We start from the raw sequence: 16,465 nt of genomic DNA, 5'->3' as shown, positions 1-16,465 counted from the left end.
GGAACCACATAGAACCAGAACAATTCAGTATGTGACTTACAGAAAACCAAATTCAGAAGAAGCTTAGTTTCAAAGCACTATGTTTAGCTGCACACTTTTATTTCATCAGTCTTGTGGGCTCCATAGCAGTCATCTGTAAGTGTCAGCCTGCTGTCAGCTGACTCCCTGCAGGTCAGCACTCAGATGATGGGAACACTATTTTCACATGGTATCAGGTCATGACTGGTCAACCCACACACCTCCCTCTTTTCCCATGTGTCTTTGAGAGACCTGGCCTGTGGAGTTCTATTCCAGATTAGATGGAGAAATTGAAAAGTATCTCCAGACAGTTGAAGGAGAGTACCCTGACGTGACCTGATGATCTAAGAAACATATGCATCTTTTATCCACTCCTTATAAAACTCCACTTTTTGCAGCCTATATTATTTCTTAAATATTTATGCAAGGTTAAATAATGGCAAATCTGTGCATCTTTTTACATATAGATGTACTTTATATTTTACAAGATATCAATCTAGATGTTTATAATTGATGAATAATTGATTAAAAAAAAAAACATTAAATATTTTACCTGGACCCACAGTCTTCTGACAAAAACTAAGCAGAAATAGTATGGTGGGGGATTTTGGTGTGGTGACACCTCAGAAGGAGATATCTTTACATGTCTTATCTTTAAATCTAATGCTGGCAGAACATGCTGGAAAGACATACACAGGAAAATATGGCACAGTGGCAGGTACAAGCGCATTATGCTCTGATTTCATTCCTGTAGGTTAGCTGACCCATTGATAAGAAAATAACAATCTGAGCCTGATGATTCATGTTATTGTCATCTTGGAATGCACATGTGCCATCAGGGAAAAATATCCTGATGGAATAACTTGCTTATTCAGTATATTCAGGTATTTAATTTAACCAAACATTTCAGTGAACGGCAATTACAATCATTCAAACTTTTATTTTAACCACATTTCTTCCACATTTTCTGCCATGGATTGATGCATGGTAATAATCTTTTAGAAATTTCTTGCCTTGCCAGCCATATGTTGATGCCACCTGTCGAAGGCATCAAATTTACAATGAGCTCATTTAGTGGATAAAGATGTAGTTTCCAATATTGAACATTTGTTAAGTTATCTGTGTTCTGTTGTGAATAGCGTAATGGCTCATATGATTTGAAAGTCTTTTAGTGTAGTTTTTTTTTTTCAAATTTATGGAATGCTCCAACTTAACTGGAATTCATAACACAATCTAATTATAAAATAACTATTTATTTCTGGATTTCTAAATATCTTAGAAGAGGCTCAGAAAAGGCTCAGAAAAGTGAGAAACAAAGTTTTATTCCATAAACAACACAGAATTCCCATGCGATCGATACATTTGACTTTTCTTGCTTTAAACCCCCCAACCATAAAACACAATAATTGGAACAATTTGCCTGCAGCATGTCCCGTTCTGACACAATAAGGCTATTTCACATCAATCTGTTGAGGGAAATGGAGCTTTTGTTTTGGGCCCACAGCTGAGGCTCTGCAGCCAGCAGCTGTTTGCTCCACTGGATGAAGATATTCCCAACCCTTCCCTTCTCACACACTCCACACACTCTGCAAAACGTCCTTGTAACTTCCTCTCCCCGTGCATTTTATCACCATCTGTCTGCACTACCTGAGCTGAATTAAGGGGGCAAACAGACTTCCTGGGGCTGTCAGACTCCCTGGAGCTGCAGTCAGAATGATCCATTTTTGATGTCTAAAATGGTGCACAGTAGCATGGCACTGTTCCCATGTAGACTAGCTGCTAAGTGACTTTGCTGTACTTCGACCTACTGTCCCACTCATTTCTGCATGAGTACCCCCCCGTGTGTCCATTACATTGTCATATCCGTTTGGTGTGATAATTGCTCGCACTGATGTCACAGGAGCCATTAGAATTAATGACCACTAGCTTATGCTAAAAGGGTGAAATTGATCGGGTGGGCAGCATAGCCAGACCACCAGTAGCAAGCGGAGTGTAAAGCAATGTTAAAAGCACACATCATCTGTCATTCAGATTTTGATGCATCTAAATGCCTACATTAGTTGTATTTTCAAAAGCAGAAATGGTATTTTACAATACATTTTACAAACTGTTTTGATTTCACCAAACGTTACAGTGATCGCCGATCACCATCGTTCCAGATTTTATTCCGACCATATTTTTACTGATGGTTCCTCACCATTTTTGGCTGATGGTTCCTCACCATTTTTAATAATGACAGTTTTTAAACCAATTTTAGTAGTTTCAGCAGTATCCAACGCTGTTTTCTTTGTTTAGATATTTCAGCATAACGAGATAAAATGTCAGGGTACCACAAATATGTCACAAGATTCTGATCGTTTGTTAAATTTGTTTCAACAAACAGAGTTGCGGTTGTGTTTGTAATTAATATTACCACATTGACTGAATACAAGGATTTAAGCATTTCTCTTTGTAATTATTTATATATAATATTTATATATAATTTCAGATGCATGTGGTCATGTCTATGCTCATGTCTATTAGAGGTGTGAAGCTTCACTGGTGTCACAATTTGATTCGATTATGATTATCAATGCCTCAATATCGAGGCCTCCTGATGCATGCCATACATTTTTTACATGGTTACATGATATTTTCAGATACGAGAGTTAAGGTCTCGTACACCTGTGTGGACGCTTTGAAAGTGAAAGTGAAATGATTGTCATTGTGAAACACAGCACAGTGCATGGTGACACAACAAAATGTGTCCTCTTCTTAACCTTCAGTGAGCAGTGGGCAGCCATGAAAGGCACTCGAAAAAGCATTGTGTGGGGATGGTACTTTGCTCAGTGGCACCTTGGCGGTTCAGGGACTCTAACTGGCAACCTTCTATGTTCAGTCTGCATTCCTTTGACACCACAAACAGCAGAAAAATGCCTGGTTCAGATGTTTGTGGCGTCAGGTGAGCATGGACTGAACACAGACCGTTTTTTGGCTCGATGGAGAATCTAAATCTAAAGCTGCTTTCAGAATTAATGCGCTGCACTCGCCGGGAGGGTTCAGCAAAAAAATGTGTTTTTCTAAACTCCCGGTAAGACAATTTTGTGTTGTAGATCTCTGGACACTCAGAGAAATATCAGATTTTCTTCCATTCCCTCCATTGGCAAAAAGAACACTTGCCCGCTTTGATTCTATTGGTTGTGTGAAAATACATCACGGCACGCAGTGGCACGGAGTGGAGTTCAAAGTTCAATAAATGACTGTGGTGCGAGAACAAGGGCAAAGGGTGCCACACTGCACAGTGTGAAACTCCTACCCGGAGTGGCGCTGTACTCAGATCAGGCCACCACAATCACTAATTTTTATACCATCACCAGAAAATCACCAAGCAACGTCATTATGATGTAATCGATTATGTTGTGCACTGCATTGATGTGATATCGTTCTCGTCCTCATCGATTCTATGATTAATTTCAACACTATTGCCCTATATGTCTTGTTAATCTTTTTATATGTGAGATTGAAAATATTTGAAAAATATATCCAGTGGAGGGTGGACTTTTTGAAACATCATGGTTTCATATAACGCTCCCCTTCAGCCTGACAATCCTGCCTGTGGACTTTGTATTTACCTGAATCTTGCTTTGTCTCACTGATGAGCCTAATTGTGTCTTTTTAGCTGGTTAGCAGCTCAAATATTGTCAGGCTAAATGGCTGTATTTGAGATCTAGCGCTGTGAATATTATCATACCATCTGCAGTCTGTTCATGAAACACATATATTTGCTTTTTTATTGAGGTGGAGCGTTAAATGAATCCATGATGTTTCAAAAAGTCCACCCTCCACTGGATATATTTTTCATATATTTTCAATAAAAAGATTAACAAGACATATAGGCAAAAATACAAGTTAAAAAATGCATGTGGTGCAAGGATTCATGATGCTGTTTTATATTATCACGAAAAAACACATAACATAAGAGAACAGGAACAAAGAACAGAAAACTGGCTTCTGTCAAAGGCTTCGTCAAACAGCTCTTGTACTTGTCTATATAGATCATCTTTGTGTTCCTCACCTCTTGTTTCATCAAAAAAAAAGCTGAATGGCTGATAGTGGGTCTGCATGTGTGCAACACCAGCACTAATGATGTTGATGCTCCCAAGCCAAGAACCAATCCATCATACGGAAAAATACAACACTGTGCTCCATGATCATAAAAGGCTATTCATCACAATATTCACGAATGTCAGCCTCCAGTCCTAGATTTCCATGGGAGAAATCAAGCACAAACCAGACTGTAGATGAGGGGAAAAAACACATGATGAGGCTATTTGGCTCCAGATTCTGTCTCTGGACCATGGAGGAGATATGAACTCAATAAGAGAACTGTTACTGACATTTGTGATGTTGGCATTATTCAAGAATATAATTAATCAATTTTATTAGATGTAGCAAATAATAGTTCAGTGAAGCAATTAATGATCTCCTCATGGGACCATAAATGTTCCTCATCATGCTTGACTGAGTTTAGAACAGGCTTGTGTCTCACTAGAGGTATGACCCAGCTGGCTGCAGGATACCTGTCATAATGCTGTTCAGTGGTGAGTAATAACCAATAAAGCTCTAGAGCTATTTTAAACTTTGCACTGTAGACATACAATGAATAATACAATATAATGGCAATGTCCAACAGTAATGGGGCATTGGTGGCCTAGCGGTTAAGGAAGTGGCCCCGTAATCATAAGGTTGCCGTTTCGAATCCTGATCTGCTGAGGTGCCACTGAGTACCGTCCCCACACACTGCTCCCTGGGCACCTGTCAAGGTTGCACACTGCTCACCAAGGGTGATGGCTTAAAAGCAGAGGACACATTTCGCTGTGTATCACCATCACTTCACTTCACCTTTTGTTGAAACAAAGACGTGTGTGGGCCATATTACATTATATTTTTTGAGTTAGTTATGAACCAATTAGAAATAAATCATGTTCCGTAGTTTGGAAACCCCTGTTCCCCAATTGGCAATCATTGTTCTAAAGCTCAGCAAGCAAAAATTGGCTAAAAGAAAAAAAATAAGATAAAAGCTTGGCTCATCAGTCCATCATTTTAAGGTGATCATTACTCTTTCTTGTGTAGAAGCTTTAAGAGCCAATAATAGGATATGGGTCAACACATCCCATTATTATCTGACTGTAACTTTGCAAATGAAAGAATCTGTATGACCTTTTTTCACAGTGCTGTGCTTACAAATCAATTCTGCATTTAATGAACACAGGGAAACATAAAACCATGTTCCAGGTTTAATCTGTGTGGAGTCATGCCTTGATAAGTGGTGGGTAAAAGAAATGTCCTTCCAACGTCAAAAAATGGGTGATTCAGAGAGGAACAGTGTGCATTTTTATCAGTTAACAGTTACCATAATGCTATTATTTCAGGAAGTCCAAATGGTCTTTGGTCATTATTGTCCTCAGTTTGTCTCCATTCCACTTCTGCTCCATCATCAGGGTTATGAAAACAGCTATTTCTCTGCTTCCCCTTTGTCTGTTCTCTTTTTTTGTCCTTGTTTATCCTGGGCAACCACCTCTGTTTTGGCCTTTTCAGTTATCCTGCTACAGTAGATTCAGTTAAGGACAATAGTAACAAACATCTTTAACCTGGACTGAGATAACTTCACATTCACAGCATGGTTATGCTGTGTGGCACTTGTGTCATTTTAGTGGTAAACACCAATTGATAAAAGTTGTTGAGATTTGTTTTCATAGTGTCACTGTGCTAATTCGATGACGCACTTGCACGCACATGCTTGGAGCAGGGGAACAAGTCATCATACAGGGAGAGGACGCTGGACGAGCTGGGGAGGATGACCGGACCTTTATCCAGAGCGACTTACAAGCAGTGGTTACAGGGATTGTCCACCTGGAGCAACTTTCGTGTCTTGCTCAGGGACACAATGGTAGTAAGTGGGATTTGAACCTGGGTCTTCTGGTTCATAGGCGATTGTCTTACCCACTAGGCTACTACCACTCTACCAGCATGGCGGGTAGGGAGCTCTGGCTCCGTGGGGAGCAGCGGGGAAGGATGAGGGGATGAGGCTGGGGTGGACCGGGGCAGAGGAGAACAAGAAGACGGCTGTTTTGAGGACCGTGAGAAGTATTTGAGAAGTATTATCTTAGCAAAGGGGGCAGGCAAACTCAAGACGAAGGTCATGGTCATAAGGTATGGTTTGTCACGCGTAGGTAAAGCAGGCTAGCATCTCTGGGGAATAAATTAATACTCTGTGCTGCCCATTCTCACTTCCGCTTCCCCATCAATGTCTCCCCGGCTGTTCTAGTGCTCTCTGGTGGGTTGGAGGTGTGCTAGCCATGACACATAGGTATCTTCATTGCATCAGAGGCAATTCTTCTACAATAAAAAAAAGGCCTCACCTTACTGGGAATCCTCCAGTTACTCTGCTTTTACACTAGGTTAACTGGGGTCTGTCGGTATGAGTGGGTACACACATCCAAGATGGACTCAAGTTAGGAATATTCTGTGATGGATAGTAAGTGAATGAGTGAGTTTATTGATATATTTGTTTTATAGATTCCATCTTAAATCTATTTAAATCTGTGTTATGTGTGATATTGATATGTTTTTTTGCATTTAACAAAAATAACAAAAGACTGTTGCTTTTGCTAAATAAAAGAACAATCCACAGTGCTTGGTCAGACTAAAATTAGATGACTTTCCAGAGGTTGAAGTAGTTATTATGCAACAGATGGGCGTCTAACAAGAGCATAAAGCACTGCCTCTCAGCAGCCCATATTTTACAGAGACAAATTGGAGACAAAAACATGCTGAAGGTTCAAGAACCCGTAATTTATATTCAAAAAATGACCTGGCACTTTTCTGGAAAGTTAAACCTAAAGCATAAATACCTGAACTTGTTCAGGTTCATCTGCTGTATAAACACACAACACATTGTGCAAAGAATTTCTAAGAAACTTTAAATGAAAGGTCAAAGTGCAACCATGGGTCAAAGAAGGTAAAGGTTCTTCAGTTTTTTAAACAATTGACCTAAACACAGGGTATTTAATTTAGAACTGAATCCTAACTCAGGCTTGAATACTAATCCAGGCTTCAACTCTCAAAATCAGAATCACAAACACATAGTCAAGTCAAGATATTTATGGTCAATACTACCGTATACACTGTATGCCAAATATCAAAATAATGATTCACCCCAAGGCCCTAATATCAAAATATATTCTGAGGAAATATAAAACTAGAAGTTACATGTAAATAACTAAATTTAAGTAAGATAAAAGCAAGTAGTAATACTAACCATATCTATGTAGAATAAACAAAGACAGTAAAAGTGAGCATGTGCAATTATAGTAAATAACACTACAGTGTCAGGATTGACTGCAGCTGGGCTCAGCACCGGTGGCCAATCCTGACAATGCTTAAAACACGGAGATTTCCACCCCTTCGGAATCTCCGGCATTTTCATGAACTCAGGCATGAACTTGATTTTCGTGACTGAATGTGTTTATGTTTTTTGAGTTCTGGCAATCGCCACATGCCTGCGGGTTAGTTTACGTTGTCCCCCTTAATTTCCCATTCTTGGCCACCGCGCCATTGTTTATTTGTATTTATTTATTGTTTATTATTAAAACTCCCTTCCCAGCATGTCATGCCTCTGCGCTTCCTTGCCCTGTCAGTCCGTAGTCGTGACATACAGAATGGAAGAAAATGGAACAGTAAACAATACAAAATTCAGACAATATTCGGACAATAATGAGAAGAACCTTATATCCATTAACATGTAACATGAGGACATTTGTGAGCTCACTTGCGGACCTTGCTCACCTGATGCGACAATAGACTAACTGTTTGGATGAGATGAGAGCATAGATAACATACAAGCCAAACAAAATAACATTTTATATTAAACAAACAAACAAACAAACCCTGTCTTTAGGCTACTTGTTTGCTCTTGTTAACCTAGCCTGTATCAGGAAACCGCCAGCTGACGCCATTATACAAATACAAATTCTTTAAGAATCATACAATGTGATTTCCTGGAGCTTTTACATTCTGTCTCTCAGTTGAAATGTACCTTTTTTTGCCCCACTGTACTACTATAGAATTCTATTACTGTACATAAAGAACAGCCAATCGCATCAGTTAAAGACACCTTACTGATTGTTCCTATGTTGATTGTGGAGAACAATCAATTACATTTTATATTGGAATGATTGACTACAGTTCTGCACCTTCATCTTTCATCTTGTCAAATGTGGCCTGACAACCATGTTGGTGATGCATGTAGAGTTTTTTTATTTGTTTATTTATTTATTCCTGTTTGACTAGCATTGTCACCACACCTCCAGTTTCCCCAGAACAGGTGACAGTGATGGCAGAGTTTTTTTGACAGGAACTTATAAATCATTGTCATCTCTTGCCCATGGAAGCAGCTGCTTTGTCCTTCAGACAATGGGCCGTGTTGTGGGCGGAAGGAAGGTAATGTGATTACTAAGGTGGGGGCTGGCAGACACTATCAGTACAAGCTGTCCAACTTCATGAGGCTGCTGGGTTAGATGCTGACCATTTGGGGCGAACATGGTAGATGCTGGTTGTCTGCAAGGTTATTTCTTTTACGAAAATTCCAGGAAATTGGTTTCTTGTTAATCACTGTCATGAGTGAAAAGTAAAAAAAAAAAGGTGTTCAAGATTGTTGCAAACATTCACTTGGTCACTGATCCCTGCAGGTGAAGGCAAAACCATAATTTGCACCATCATTTTCCTGACTGCTCTATCACAGAAAATGCAAATTCATTCACTTTTATCAGCATGTGGATGGGCAATTTAGGAGGAAATAATGAAGAGTTCCTTTCACTGTTGGAGATAAGTAGGAAGCTGTCAGGGTCTTTTCTGCCATAATGAAAGGTTTAAAATGGTGTAAAGGTGTAAAAAATGGCTCTTAAGAGAACAACTGTGACAGTTTTCCTCTTTTTCCTGTCCAATGATTGATGGTTTACTCGGTGGAAAGTACAACATTCTTCCAATAATTCACTGTTCTGTGTTGATCATTTCTGACACAGTTTGGGGTCTAGTCTGCTGACTCAGGCACAGTTGAGTTTTCACTTAAATAGCATTTTGGCTTGACAATGAGTTCTGAATTCAATATGTTTCCTCATGCAACAGTCAACACAATTTTCCTGTAATTTGACCCTCTGGCCTGAGCAGTCATGAACATGATCCTTCAATAGAGAGTATATAAAAGATGGGAAGAGCAAAGATTACAGGAAAAATGAAGGGGAGATGAGAAGGTAGGTCACCTTTATGAGGACAGTGGGAGAAGGGAGATGAATCAGTGATCTTGAGATGAAGAGATGATTGCAAGAAAAACACAAAGAGCAAACACATTTAGACAGATAATGTAATATTAAATCTTAAGAGCTCCTACAACAGCTATGTTGTGAGGACAGTGGAGTCACCTGCTCTACACCATTGTTTTGTTTTTTTTTGTTTTTTTGCCAAGAGTCTTTAATTTAACTCAGAGGAAGACAAAGGCGAAGACAAAGATGTAAATTTCACCGCAAAACACACACAGAACTTAAGACAGGGAAACACCTAGGATAGTTCCATCTCAAGAGCTTCATTGTGACATTCATATGCTTCCAAACCTGGGCATTCAAAAAAACGTATATGGAGACATGATGGGTTTTCATTATAATGAAGGCTCAATATCAACATTTCTTTGGAATAGCTTTAATAGCCCTTTTTAACATTCTGTGGCGTGTACTTTGCTGCTCTTCCATCCCTCTTAGACGTGGACACCACCATCCTCACGCGTCTGACTGGGTCAGCATGGAGGTGGGTGCAGCCCTTTGGCAGCAGGGAGACACAAACAAAATGGGTTATCAGAATACACTAAAGCATTATCCATTCATATATTTTGTAAATTTGTTTAGAATCCTCAAAACTTAAATACAGTATAATAAGACTCAAAGTCTCCCCACTGCTGTGTTTCCTCAAATAAGCTCCATTCTTTTTACAATATAACAAAGTTCTTTTTGCAGGACACAGAGAAGCCACCTGTCTGCTGCCCACCTCTGTCCCAGTGGCTCTCTTGCTGTGTGTTTTGCGGTGGTCTCGCTCTGCTGAGTGAAGCCCTGCGGTCACCTCCTGTCCTCCCCCATCCTCCCCCTGTCCTTTGGCTGGAGGAGCAACCGTCCTTGTCTACCTGATGTTTCCCTGCAGGGTCTTCTGTCTCCCCCTTACCCGTCCTTTCCCTGTCCTTCCCTCCCTATTATCTTTCATTATTTAAGCTACATGCTCACCAAAAGAATCAAAACTAAAATTCTAAAAATAATTTATAAAAAAAATGCCCACACATAGACACACACATACATACACTCACATAAATACATAGAGAAACTATTCAGCTACTCAGAGAGGACTTGAAAGCATGAATCACACAAATAGAAGAATGCTGAGGTCTGAGGTCCTAAAAATATCAAGAAGCGCAGTTGTTTACTACAGCCAATGTCACTGACGTTTCTGTTACATCACAATAAAACTACCTCTCACCTGTATCATTTTCATATATTTAGATAACTACTACCCATGTGATACCATCAAATAATTACGGCCAAACCGAGTGAAAGGAGGAGAAAGGCAAAGGAAAACGCTGTGCTACACCTGGGGGGTGTAAATAATCTAGAATAGCACTGTTTTCTCCAGGATCTTTTCTGATCTAATTTATCCAGCAGGATTGATATTGAAAGTTGAAAGGCATACTTCAAAAGTCTGAAAATTCCTGCCTCATGGTGTTCCATCATTCATCGATGAAACCACATGTGCTTAAAATTAAAATGATTATTTGATTGTTGCTGGTGTATAGACTCCATCAGCTCCTTACCCGTCTGCAAGACTCCTTTAATAAGCTGGAGGCTGACCAGGCTGTTGGGGTGACCTTTAAGCAACAGGCAGTGAAAATGTTAAAAGAAACCTAAAAAAGGGAGGTTAAAAAATTGCCTTCTTTCTCTCCTGGGCTTTGTCCTCCTGTTTGGAGCAGTAGTGCAAGGCAACCTTTCTCTAATTGATGTTTGTAAGCGGCCAACTCACTGGGCAGCCATCTTCGGCATGGTAGGGGTCCTTAATGCACCTCCACAGTTTGAGTTATGGGGGTATGCCCCTGCTGAGCTGCAAGGAAACTGGCAAATTCAAAGAGGTCTGCATCTTTCTGTGTTGTGCTCCACTTTTAACAATTATTTCACCCTATTCTGCTCTGTTCTGCATATAACTACATTTTCTGCACCAGAACCTTGAACCACATAATCCAACCAAATAAATAAAACAGAAAAAAAGGTCTAATAGATATAGTAGATAGATCACATCTTCTGCTGTTCTTCAGAGAACACAAAAGCTCCCTTCCCCCATGACCTGCATCATCATTATAATCAGCATCAAATTTTAGAGCAGGTGTTTCAGGTGGCCCAGGTGTCATTTTTCCAAACATCAATCAATTTCCATAAGCATTTTATTATTACTATTATTAATTAATGTCTCATGGCCACACGTTACCCCCACTCTATAAATGTCCAACGGCCATCTTGGAACCTCGTCTGCTCATCAATGTGGTTCTACTCGACGGATTGTTGCTTCAAGTCGACTGACTTTTCCTGACTGTTCTCCTGAATTTACCCTTGTCTGTCTCATGCTTCGACCCCGATTCTTTAGACCAAATGTCACCAACGATGACTCTTTAGCCCAGCCCCATTGTACCTCCACTCAAACCGCGACCAACGGCCAAAAGACGCAGCTCTCTCCAGCACATTTCCATTATAATTACAAAACAGTAAAGAATTTTATTACACCATGTGTTTCATCCGCCGGACCCGGGTGGTCCAGAGGATTGCCTTCCCACTCCAGCCCCCCCTTTTCTCCCTATCTGCTCATGCCAATGCAAGCATCAAGGCCCTGCTTTTACAACTTCTCTTTCTCCTGCCACGACTCTCAAAACATCTGTGAATGCGCCCTCTGACATGAATGGAATAGTAGAATAATAGTAGTTCCTTTACTATATTAGAGAATAGTAGTATTCTCCAATTTGTCTGATCACAAACTCACCAGTGTTCTTACAGGGCATTCTGGTAACCCACCAGTACATAGCAGCATGATCCATCACAAAAACATCTTGTTTTCTTCACAGATTTCTGCATTACTGCAGGCTGCTTATGTTTGCAGAATGATTTCATTTTAGGCCTTAAATGCTTCTTGTACGGTAGATCATGCTGCTAATTTACAGTGGTGTGAAAAACTATTTTCCCCCTTCCTGATTTCTTATTCTTTTGCATGTTTTGCAAAAACTGTTAACTATTAGTCAAAGATAACATAATTGAACACAAAATGCAGTTTTTACGTTATTAAGGGAGAAAAAAAACTCCAAATCTACATGGCCCAAGATGACGCGACTGCTCTGACCAAGTTTAGTTTGTTTTTGTTTTTTAAACCCTCTTTTAACAACCCTACACCGGCAAATCTTCCACCATGCAACGCATTAAATACAGTAGAGACACTCTTGTTTCTATTAGTATACAATACGAAGACTTTGACTGCTTTTCCGGATCCCAGCTGGCCGAGTGACATCCTGAGGAAGAACAAAGGACGCGACGCGAAGCGGCGGCCCCGGGGGAAACGAGCCGCCGTCAGGAACAGGCTGAGGGCCCGTGCACACAGCACACCTCTGCCTAGCATCCTGCTCGCCAACGTCCAGTCACTGGAGAACAAGCTCGATGACCTCAGGGCCAGGGTAAAGTTCCAGAGAGACATCCGGGACTGCAACCTCCTCTGCTTCACCGAGACATGGCTGAACCCAGCGGTCCAGCCGGCCGAGTTCTTCTCGGTCCACCGCATGGACAGGACACGCGACTCGGGGAAGACACGGGGAGGCGGAGTGTGTTTGATGGTAAATAGGAACTGGTGTAATTCCATTGCCCCCCTCACACACTCGTGCTCGCCGAATCTGGAACTACTGTCCATCAAGTGTCGTCCCTTTTACCTTCCTCGGGAGTTTACATCGGTCATCATCAGCGCCGCTTACATTCCGCCGAAAGCGGACACGGACACTGCCTTAGGCGAACTGCAGGAGGCGCTCACACAGCACCAAACACAGCACCGGGACGCTGCGCTTATTGTGGCAGGAGATTTTAATAATGCCAGCCTCAAACGCGCAGCGCCGAATTTTCATCAGCACATCACCTGCCCCACCAGGGGTGAAAGGACACTGGACCATTGCTACACTACCATAAAGGACGGGTACAGGGCACAATCTCGTCCACCATTTGGAAAATCCAACCACGCCGCCATCTTCCTCATGCCTAAATACAAACAAAGGCTTAAACAGGAAGTTCCGGTTCAGAGGGAGGTGGCACGCTGGACGGACCAATCGGTGGCCGCTCTTCAGGACGCACTGGATGACGCGGACTGGGACATGTTCCAGAGTAGTTCCGGAAACATCAGTGAGTTTGCGGAAGCGGTTGTGAGTTTCATTGGGAAACTAACAGACGACACCGTTCAGAAAACGATCGTCAGAACGTTTCCCAACCAGAAGCCGTGGGTGGATAAAACCATCCGCGACGCTCTGAAATCTCGCACCGCGACCTATAACGCGGGGCTTGCTTACGGGGACATGGAACCATACAAGGCTGCGTCATACAGCGTCAGGAAAGCGGTGAAGGAGGCAAAGCAGCGCTACGGGAAGAAACTGGAGTCACAACTCAAACAGAGTGACTCTAGGAGCCTGTGGCGGGGACTACGGACAATAACGGACTATAAAGCACCAACATCCGGTACGAAGAACGCGGACGTGTCTCTGGCAGATGAGCTAAATACGTTCTATGCTCGCTTCGAGGCTGCAGCTAAAGACGCTAGCGATGCTACGGCTAGCGGCTCCAACAGCTGCAGATGGGAGGACACTGCCAGCACCGAGAATGCGTTCGTCATCACCGAGCATGATGTGAGGAGAGCCTTCAAGAGAGTGAACACCAGGAAGGCAGCAGGACCAGACGGCATCTCGGGGAGAATCCTCAGAGCCTGCGCGGACCAGCTAGCACCTGTTTTTACAGAGATATTCAACCTCTCTCTATCTCAGTCGGTGATCCTCACATGCTTCAAGGAGTCCATCATTGTTCCGGTCCCCAAGAAAACCCATCCTGCCTCCCTCAACGACTACCGCCCTGTAGTCCTCACCTCAGTACTGATGAAGATCTTTGAACGGCTGGTCAGAGACTTCATCATTTTTTCACTACCAGATACACTCGACCCACTACAGTTTGCGTATCATCCCAACCGGTCCACAGATGATGCCATATCACATCTCCTCCATACAGCACTCACCCACCTGGACACTCGGAAGGGAAATTATGTTAAAATGCTCTTCATTGACTACAGTTCAGCATTTAACACAATAATCCCTTCCACACTCACCACCAAGCTGGAGCACCTGGGACTCAGCTCATCTCTCTGTCAGTGGATCTCAACTTCCTAACCGGGAGACCACAGGCAGTAAGGATGGGTGGACATGTCTCAACCTCCATCACCCTCAGCACTGGAGCCCCCCAGGGCTGTGTTTTGAGCCCCCTGCTGTACTCCCTGTACACCCATGACTGTACAGCCACTACTAACTCCACCACCATCAAGTTTGCTGACAACACTGCCGTGGTGGGCCTGATCTCTGACAACGACCTGGAGGAGGTTGGAAATCTGGCAAACTCTGAGGAACAATCTCCACCTGAACGTCAACAAGACTAAGGAGCTAATAGTGGACTTCAGTACAAAGCAGGAGAGGACCTACCAGACCCCTGTCATCAACAAGAGCCCAGTGGAGAGAGTGGACAGCTTCCGTTACCTCGGTGTTAACATCACACAGGACCTGACACCGTGGTGAAAAAGGCCCGGCAGCGTCTTTACCACCTCAGACGCCTGAGAGACTTCAGACTGCCCTCCAAGGTGCTCAGGAACTTCTACTCCTGCACCATAGAGAGCATCCTGACGGGAAATATCTCAACCTGGTTCGGGAACAGCACCATGAAGGACAGGCGAGCCCTACAGAGGGTGGTTCGATCAGCCGAACGAATCATCCGTACCAAGCTCCCTGACCTTCAATCTATCTACAGCAAATGGTGCTGCACCAGGGCCAGGAAGATAGTGAAGGACCTCACCCTCCCCAACAATGGACTCTTCTCTCTGCTGCAATCAGGGAAGCGCTTTCGCTCCCTGAAGTCCAACACAGAGAGAATGAGGAGGAGCTTCTTCCCGCAGGCTGTCCAAGCTCTCAACAACAGTACATAGAACTCATGCACTTTGACCACCAATCACTCCGGACTCTTTTGCACAAAATCACTTTGCACAAAATCACTTTGCACAAAATGACTCTGCGCATTTTAGGTCCTTACTGCTCTTTCTTTTATGGCTCTTTCTCTCTTTTCTTTAAACATTGTAAAAAAAACTGTAACTCATTTACACACCTTCACCCTACCAGTTACACATATTTTATGTTAAAGACGTAAAAGTGTAATACTTGGTTATGTTTGCAATATTTGCATATTGGTTCATTGCTTACTTGCAACATTTGCAATACTGTGGTCTGTAGCAGTTGCAGAAAGCATTTCACTGCACATCATACCGTGTATGACTGTGTATGTGACAAATAAAATTTGAATTTGGAAAAAGTGATTGTCCCCTTGTTCAATTTCTGTAGTCACCCCAGGACTGACTACTGCCACACCGGTTTCAATCAAGAAATCACTTAAATAGGAGCTACCTGACACAGAGAAGTAGACCAAAAGCACCTCAAAAGCTAGACATCATGCCAAGATCCAAAGAGATTCAAGAACAAATGAGAACAAAAGTAATTGAGATCTATCAGTCTGGTAAAGGTTTTAAAGCCATTTCTAAAGCTTTGGGACTCCAGCGAACCACAGTGAGAGCCATTATCCACGAATAGCAAAAATATGGAACAGTGGTGAACCTTCCCAGGAGCCGGCCGACCAAAATTATCCCAAGATCGCAGAGACAACTCATCCGAGGGCCCACAAAAGACCCCAGGACAACATCTAAAGAACTGCAGACCTCACTTGCCTCAAATAAGGTCAGTGTTCAGAACTCCACCATAAGAAAGAGACTGGGCAAAAACGGCCTGCATGACAGATTTCCAAGGCGCAAACCACTCGTAAGCAAAAAGAACATTAAGGCTCGTCTCAATTTTGCTTAAAAACATCTCAATGATTGCCAAGACTTTTGGGAAAAAACCTTGTGGACCGAAAAGACAAAAGTTGAACATTTTGGACGGTGCGTGTCCCGTTACACCTGGCGTAAAAGTAACACAGCATTTCAGAAAAAGAACATCATACCAACAGTAAAATATGGTGGTGGTAGTGTGATAGTCTGGGGTTGTTTTGCTGCTTCAGGACCTGGAAGG

This window comes from Denticeps clupeoides, chromosome 9 (genome assembly GCF_900700375.1).
Source record: "Denticeps clupeoides chromosome 9, fDenClu1.1, whole genome shotgun sequence".
Taxonomy (NCBI): domain Eukaryota; kingdom Metazoa; phylum Chordata; class Actinopteri; order Clupeiformes; family Denticipitidae; genus Denticeps; species Denticeps clupeoides.
The sequence above is the reverse complement of the archived record's forward strand: the minus strand, read 5'-3'. Positions refer to the sequence as shown.